This window comes from Paramormyrops kingsleyae, chromosome 25, assembly GCF_048594095.1.
Source record: "Paramormyrops kingsleyae isolate MSU_618 chromosome 25, PKINGS_0.4, whole genome shotgun sequence".
NCBI lineage: Eukaryota > Metazoa > Chordata > Actinopteri > Osteoglossiformes > Mormyridae > Paramormyrops > Paramormyrops kingsleyae.
Window position 1 is genome coordinate 10,989,538 of NC_132821.1, and position 9,003 is coordinate 10,998,540.

Here is a 9,003-nt window from a genome sequence, read left to right on the forward strand (position 1 = left end):
AATGCAGTTCTTTCAACTTTGCCCAGACGCTTCCACAGTCGTTCACGCTCAGGCTCAGGTGGTATCAGTGAAACACATGAAAGCCAGGAGGAACAACAACAACCCACAGGTGACCATCTAGTGCTAACGACTTGAGGATTCTACAGGGTTCATCAACCTGCTATGCCAACCAGTCAGTCAGAATTGAGAAAGCACTCTGGATGGAGTGCAACACTTCTTCTATGAAAAACAAAGTCCAGTTGCTATTGCATAACCCTTTTTTAGGATAACCATGACCTGGATAACTGAGAATCTCCACAGACATCTGTCATAAATTAAGTTTTTTTTGGGGTGCATTTTGCACCCCCGAAGAAAGTATGCCAGTGATAATTGACGTCAACACTTTTTCTATCATTTTCTGCATGACTGTATGTAAAACTGGTGCACTTACAATGTCCTAGAGGATAACTGCTGTAATTTTAATAACAACATGGTAGTAGCCATAGAAATGGGCAGGGGGTGCAGAACGCACCCCAAGGAACCATTGAGGGTTAAATCACAAAGACAGTGTTTCTAAAACATGCTGCTCTTTGTGTTAACTCTGCTATAGGTACACATGTCATTGAATAACTTTCAGCCACCCCTCATACTCCCACAGCCAGTAAGGCAGGGGGAACGGATTTTCCCAGTGCCCGGGAAAATCTGTTCCCCCTACTTAAATCACAAAGACAGTGTTTCTAAAACATGCTGCTCTTTGTGTTAACTCTGATATAGGTTCCTGTGTCATTGAATAACTTTCAGCCACCCCTCATACTCCCACAGCCAGCAAGGCAGGGGGAACGGATTTTCCCAGTGCCCGGGAAAATCTGTTCCCCCTACTTAAATCACAAAGACAGTGTTTCTAAAACACGCTGCTCTTTATGTTAACTCTGCTATAGGTACACATGTCATTGAATAACTTTCAGCCACCCCTCATACTCCCACAGCCAGTAAGGCAGGGGGAACAGATTTTCCCAGTGCCCGGGAAAATCTGTTCCCCCTACTTAAATCAGAAAGACAGTGTTTCTAAAACATGCTACTCTTTGTGTTAACTCTGATATAGGTTCCTGTGTCATTGAATAACTTTCAGCCACCCCTCATACTCCCACAGCCAGTAAGGCGGGGGGAACGGATTTTCCCAGTGCCCGGGGAAAACTGTTCCCCCTAATTAAATCAGAAAGACAGTGTTTGTTTGTTTGGTTTTTTTTTTTTAGAAGAATAAGCTTAGGTATTTTATACATTATTTTAATAAATCTTTTAAAGTTAACAACATCAAATAAATTAAATAGCTGTTTAACAGATATAACCAGTTAAATAATTGCAAACTTCAGTTAAAAGTGCAAAAGAACCATTCAGAAAATGCTAACATGCATAAGTTGAAAACTCGCTTAACGAGTTTTTGGTATCTTTCCGAAAACTTAACAATAAAAAATGTTAAAATATAATTACAAAATAATTAACATAAATACAGAAAAACAACCAAACTTAACAACAAAAAAACAAAACGTCACATGTAAATAAATAAATAAATAAATAAGGCAGAAGTTTCAAAGATTCCAAACTACTTCTTATTAAAAGTGCAAATGCCAAAATAATTCACTATTCATTAAAAAATTAAGCAGTCTTATGTGTAATTAGACATTCTGCACAAAATAAGTCCACATCTGTGGCTGGGTTTCCACTGCAAGACAAATGGAACCACCTGTCACATCCATTGCAGGCAATCTGAAAAAATAACAAAAATAACCACAACATTATTTCTAATAAATATCAAATCTCAATAAAAATATGACATGTAGTTTTATAGTAACTGCAAGTGTTTATTAGTGTAGCATTGAGACTGCCGACTAATTTTGATTATTTAAAAAATATAACGATAAACAAGTCTCCTATAGGAAATCAGCACTATGTGAAATTTCTCATTAAGCAAATGTTATATGGAGTACAATACTAAACCAAATGAAGCAGATTAAAATAGAAGATTCCAATCATTTTGTTAAGCGTAGTGGCTGTGAAGGCAGTATGCTTGTCTCTTAGCACTAGGTTTGCAACTTTCTATACAGTCATTTCAGTGGGGGTTTCTACGGGGTACTCTGGTTTTATCTCAAAAACATAGACAGTAGCTGAGCTGAGTGTTAAAGTATCCAAGTGGAGAGTGAATGTGATTGTGTGTTTTGTGTATGTGTCCTATAGTGAACTCTCACTTTATCCAGGCAGTACTCATGCAATACAGCGGGTTATCACATTTTTAGATAAAATAAGTTTTAAAAAGTCAGTGTGCATATGTGACTGCCTGCATTTATTGATTGCTCCTTTACCCATGAGTTGTCCGTTTCAACTTCTCCACAGATTGAACAGACGTCAGTGATGTCATCTGTTAAACATAAAATGTATGCAGAAGAAAACCCTTTATTAAGGAAGATATGACAAAGTGCATATTTGCTGATACAACAAAACAAACAGAGTTGTAGATCCTTTATGTTACTTACCTGACTCCTGGAGAAGTCTTATGGCCATTTCCTTTCTGAACTGGTCAATCGTCTGTGGATTATTAGAGAACCAGACAGGCTGGTCTTCCAGTATTTTCTCTGCAAACTACAAATATTTAAAATGTCAGAAAGAAATGCAAAACTTCAAATAGAATACAAAAAAACTTTGTATTTATTGCATACCTTGCACACGAATACCCCACGATACCACATCTCTCTGCTGTGTATGTGGGAGAGTCTCACACCTCCATCTGGATACATTGCATCCTTTACTCCTCATAAATGCTCTGTAATTTAATTGAATATTTATTTTGTCATATATATTATTTTATTATACAGTTCATACGTGTGTGTGTATGTGTGTGCGTGCATGCATGCGTGTGTGTCTTTCATTTGTCAAATGGGACAGACAATATCTGTAATTGGTACCTTGTGCTGTCAAGGCGTTTGTGGATCTTCTCTTTTGATTCCCCCAGTGGATCCAAAAAAACAGTTTTCTTTATAGATGGGTATATAACAAATACCACAGTGCAAAAAATTTATAGTCAGAAATAAACACTAAATGACGTGTACTTGCAACATAAAAATACATTTATGCAAATAAAGCTACAGAATGACTGCACCCAAAAAAGTCAAAAGCCAAAAACTGAAACAAATGAGGCAGATAATTTGACAGGAAATCTATGTAAAAAAACCAGCAGATAAATTAATGATTACAAATTGGTTGATTGTGGAGAAGTGAAGAAGAGACAGAAATGATCTCTCAACTAGAGCAGGTACTTACAGTATCCCAGCACTACATAACATAATAAGGGCAAGGGTATGGAAATGTTGTATTATATATTATTTAATGTGTCATAATTGTGTATATCTACTTACAGCAAGAGTCCAGTGTCCATGCTCCCCAATAACACCCAGAAACAACTTGAACCCATTTGGGTCCACCTAAATTATGCAGACCATAACAGCACTGTCTCAACTGAAAATTTCATACAATACAATACAATACAATACAATACAATACAATAAAATACAATACAATACAATACAATACAATACTCATTCACAGCTTTCATTATGAAAGACTGTCAGTTACTTTGATACTGCACCTTTCTAAGGATTCTGTAGGATCCCCGCCACACCTTAGTCATGGCATATGAATCAATAAGAAATGCCTTTTCAGCTCTCTCCTGGTTATGCTGCCTTATCAGTGCAAATAAGTATCCATTTATAACCTTTGGAAAGACAGACAACATTTTTAATGACACTGATATATTTTCATGTAGAGTCATATTGTCTGAATCATGTGTGACTGGCCTACCTCACTCTCAAGTTCTCTCCCAGGTGCAATCCGTGCTATATCCCAGTTAAATATTTTATAGGAACCAATCTTAGAGAGCAGTAACGTTTTCTTTTCCTCAGCTTTGCCTGACCAAGCTGCATTGACACCTGCCAAAGTTATTACACACAATGTTAAGAGCCACTTAAAAACCTTAAAACCTTTTACAATTAAATAACTTAAAATGAAAATAATACAGCATTATACAATAAATGTATCACCTACTTTTCTCAACTTTGGAAAACGTGGTCGGTGCTGGAGACTGTGGGTCCTGAGGGGTCAGTGCAGGGGACTGTGGGTCCTGAGGGGTCAGTGCAGGAGACTGTGGGTCCTGAGGGGTCGGTGCAGGAGACTGTGGGTCCTGAGGGGTCAGTGCAGGAGACTGTGGGTCCTGAGGGGTCAGTGCAGGAGACTGTGGGTCCTTAGGGGTCAGTGCAGGGGACTGTGGGTCCTGAGGGGTCAGTGCAGGGGACTGTGGGTCCTGAGGGGTCAGTGCAGGAGACTGTGGGTCCTGAGGGGTGGGTGCTGGAGGTTGTGAGAAACTTTTTTGAAGTCTGTGAGGCACACGTGGCAGTTCTTGAATATATGGAACCAGATGATCCAAATTAATTTTGAGAAACTTTATCCCTTTCTCATTAACCAACATTCTTCCCTTCAATCGAGGTTATTGTGAATGGCCCCAGAAGCTCTTTGTCAAGCTTTCCTCCTTTTCTCTCCAGACTCCTGACATTCTTCCTGAGAACTTTGTCGCCAATTTTAAGATTTTGTGGTGTAGCCCCAAGGCCCAGCTTTCTTCTCCTTGTTTTTTCCCTTGCTTTTGTCATATTTTTCTTCACTGCACTGAATATTAGGTCCTGAGTTTTAAGAGCAGGACTGACAATTTCGTCCTCCAAAACTGTCTCCACTGTTTCATTAATCTAGGCAATAATAAATAAATAACATTACTTTTACATCACCGATACTTTTAGGTTATCATTATAATATCTATCTTTCAATGTGAAGAAACAGATGTTTTGAGAAATATAAATTATTACCACAAATATACTCACATCAAAAGACTCTGGGACCTCTGAAAAATAACGAGCCTCCCTGCCAAACATAAGGAAGTATGGGGAAAACATTGTAGTCAGTTGTTTTTTGGTCCTGATGTTGAAAAGGACGGCATCAAGATAGGTGTCCCATAATGTGGGTCTTTCATCACAAACTTTTGAAAGGGTTCTAAAGAGAACAGAAGGAGTTTCAGGAGTTTACACACAGTGGTGGAGGAAGTACTGAAGCTTAGTACTTAAGTAAAAGTACAAATATTGTGCAAAATATGTACTCAAGTAAAAGTAGAAGTGCTACATCAACAATCTTACTTAAGTGAAAGTACTAAGTACTTACTTTTAAATTTACTTTAAAGTATTTTTTTAAGTAAAAGTACTCACCAATGGTTTATCTCGACGTCTCGGGTGTGCCATTTTGTAAAAGAATAGTAGATATACTGACTTACGCCTCTACCGATGTCATTGCTCGTAACAATTACAAGGAACTATACAGTATATGTGTATTGGAAAGTTTGGTGTGCTTATTGTGCGTGCACTCTGCAATACTGTCTGTACCCTAACTTAGAATTATGTGGATGACAAGTTATCTACTAGGTATCACCATTAATATACCATTAAGATAAACCATGTTGAATGGGTCCATGTTGAATGTCTCATCTTCTTGAAATCAAGCCAGTCTACCAGCTCGTGCTGCTAATTGACACACGCTCTGCCATCATTGGAGCTAATAAAGCCACCTGATTGGTAGGAAATGGCAAGCAACGGCAGAATGCAATAGGCTAACTATTTTTTCATGCAAGATTTTAAGGAAATTGTGTTCATGAAATGTAACGACTAACGGCATAAATTGTAGAAATGTAGTGGAGTAGAAAGTACAGATAATTGCCGCAAAATGTAATGGAGTAAAATAAAAAGTATGCATTATTATTTTTACTTAAGTAAAGTACAGATATGTAAAAATGTACTTAAGTACAGTAACAAAGTACAAATACTTTGTTACATTCCACCACTGTTTACACATAATATGCAGTGTAATACCTTAAATAAGTCATGCAAACAGGAAGTTACCTCTGTATAGTACCATTCATCCGTTCCACCAGTCCATTAGTTTGAGGGTGGTAAGGTGAACAGAGACTTCTCTCAATACCAAACAAGGTGCATACTTCTCTGTTTACCTAGGGAAAGACCAGCAGGAAAAATAACACCGTGGACTTCACATTTTTGGTGACATTTCTAACCAAAATTAGTATACAGTGTTGTTTTTTTTTTATTGCTGATAATGTAGATAATTTTCTGGTTTTGATATACCTTTTATCCAGACAAAATTGTTCTCAGTCAAACCCTGAATGAATATGTATCTGAACTGTACAAGGCTATTCTTGAACATTTTTCAATATAAAAATTATTCCGATGTCCAACTTAAATGTAATGTTTTCATTAATATTGTATTAAACTACTTCACATTCCTCTTTGTCAAACCAGAAAAATTAAAATGAAAAGATATGTGTGTGCTGTTATAATGCCCATACTTGCTATTCAAAAAATGACATATATCCAACCTGATTAACAAATTCTCTGCCTTGATCAGTGAGAATCCTCTTTGGTGCTCCAAATCGGTAAAAAAAATTCACAATGCACAGGGTGACATCTCCTGCTGCTTTTGAGGGTAATGGATATGCCTCTACCCACTTTGTAAAATAATCAATCAGTACACAAATGTACTGATTGCCTTTTTCAGTCAAGGGCAATTTTCCAATAAGGTCCATACCAACTAATTCCCATGGTTCATTTACCTACAAACAGAAATAAGTTCATTAGTAATTATTAAATGGAATAATGCTAATAGCTATAAAATCACAGAAATGAGAAACAAATTAAGTTACTTACAGTTATTGGAATATAAGCTTCTTTGAGTTTTATTACCCTTTTAGACTGGCATGCTGGGCATTGTTTAATCTGCATTTAAACATATAACATGAATACATTTAAAGAGCAATGTTAAGAACTATTTTCTAATAAATGTATAGATGAATCCATTCTAAAATAACTATTCTTTAAAAGATATTATATCAATGATGTATTATGTAGGAACCAATACATTAATTTTGGAAGACAACAGTTGATTTAGTGTTATAGCATAGTAAGAACACACATTTATAGACTTATTATAATTTTAGATAATGATTACAATTGTATTTCAGTCTTTAAGACATGTTACATCGTCTACGTGTCATTTGCCATGCAAATGCTTATCATAGGCTTTAATTAGCCTAATTGTAAATAATTAAAAACTTACCCAATTTTCGATATCGGCAGTCATGCTAGGCCAGTAATACCGTTTGGAAATTGCATCCTGCGTTCTTTCTTTTCCACTCTGTCCACCTGTGGCAGTGGCATGGAACTCTTTAAAAACGTCATCTGCCTCTTCAGCACTTCGCACAACTTTAACCAAGCGCTCTTCATTTGTGCCCTTTCGGCGGACATAATAAAGCACCCCATCTGTCAAGAGATTAAATAAATAAAGCAGAACCTCGATTGCAAAATATGTGTATGCCACATACCAATTTGGTATTTTCATTTTGATACAAAACGCCATATATTGTAACAAAGGCAAAATGTAAAATAATGGCCTATAAAGCTAGGCCTGTTAGGTAAGATGTGGTCAACAGACTTAGGATAGACATGGAAAGTATATTTTTATGTAACATAATTATACCTTTTACTTAAGTAATGTAGGTCTATGTAAAATATTTGTATGACTCATGATTTAAGACAGATCACTATGGTAGGCCTGTTTAGAATACGTTTTACCTTTGATGGAATACTGTTGCGCACGTCGTCGAATGACATATTTTTCTGCCTTAGTTCGGGAATCAGGATATTTGCCAGCTGTTAAATATGTATATATTATACCATACTGTATTGGATCCATTTTGTCAATCTGTTAGTAGTCACACTCGAAAAACTATAATCGACCGCTATCTTCTTTCGCCTTCCAGAACTGAGAAACGTACAATGACGCAAACGACGTAGATATTTACGACAGAGCAATGCTGTTAAAATGATCTTTCAGAGAAAGCGTATGCGTCATGGAATAAACCAGGGCCTGATTATACGAAAAATCTGTACCACTGCCCCAAACAAACAAACAAACGAATAAATAAAATATAGCGCGTATAAAAGATTGAGTGGAAGTAAAATGTAGTTATTTGTTTATGAATGTTCTTAACAAAATCCAGGCAGTACAGTTATTGCTCACCATATGAAGCAAAGGTCCATACAAATCAAATTAATATGTTTCTAAATCTATTAGATTTATTATTAAAGTTGTGGCAGCATTGAAATACTTGTGATTTTTTTTTTAATGAACAACAGACTTTAGTCTTTATTCTTGATATTTAAGAATTGAAGATACATTCAAGTGAAATTGGGGAGTCTGAGTAAAGATCTCAAACCATAACTTAGGTTTAATCCTAAGTAAGTGGGAATGTGGTGAATCATTCTGCATTATAACATGTTTTAGAAACACTGTCTTTCTGATTTAAGTAGGGGGAACAGATTTTCCCGGGCACTGGGAAAATCCGTTCCCCCTGCCTTACTGGCTGTGGGAGTATGAGGGGTGGCTGAAAGTTATTCAATGACATGTGTACCTATAGCAGAGTTAACATAAAGAGCAGCATGTTTTAGAAACACTGTCTTTCTGATTTAATTAGGGGGAACAGTTTTTCCCGGGCACTGGGAAAATCCGTTCCCCCTGCCTTGCTGGCTGTGGGAGTATGAGGGGTGGCTGAAAGTTATTCAAAGACATGTGTACCTATAGCAGAGTTAACATAAAGAGCAGCATGTTTTAGAAACACTGTCTTTGTGATTTAAGTAGGGGGAACAGATTTTCCCGGGCACTGGGAAAATCCGTTCCCCCTGCCTTACTGGCTGTGGGAGTATGAGGGGTGGCTGAAAGTTATTCAATGACATGTCCATGTACCTATAGCAGAGTTAACATAAAGAGCAGCATGTTTTAGAAACACTGTCTTTGTGATTTAAGTAGGGGGAACAGTTTTTCCCGGGCACTGGCAAAATCCGTTCCCCCTGCCTTACTGTCTGTGGAAGTATG

At 37.0% G+C, this 9,003-nt stretch overlaps 2 long non-coding RNA genes across 2 annotated transcripts; both read right to left on the reverse strand.

The window, feature by feature from the left end:
• Window positions 1–1,543: 1,543 nt before the first annotated feature.
• LOC140582680 (uncharacterized) lies at window positions 1,544–2,578 on the reverse strand. Its single transcript, XR_011985491.1, has 3 exons — window positions 2,508–2,578; window positions 2,337–2,392; window positions 1,544–1,743 (listed from the first exon to the last, which is right to left on the reverse strand). It is a non-coding gene; the product is annotated as an uncharacterized lncRNA (long non-coding RNA).
• A 1,020-nt stretch (window positions 2,579–3,598) lies between these two features.
• LOC140582841 (uncharacterized) lies at window positions 3,599–8,477 on the reverse strand. Its single transcript, XR_011985633.1, has 9 exons — window positions 7,704–8,477; window positions 7,189–7,391; window positions 6,780–6,848; window positions 6,452–6,685; window positions 5,961–6,067; window positions 4,896–5,064; window positions 4,072–4,763; window positions 3,829–3,956; window positions 3,599–3,742 (listed from the first exon to the last, which is right to left on the reverse strand). It is a non-coding gene; the product is annotated as an uncharacterized lncRNA (long non-coding RNA).
• Between the last annotated feature and the right edge of the window lie 526 nt (window positions 8,478–9,003).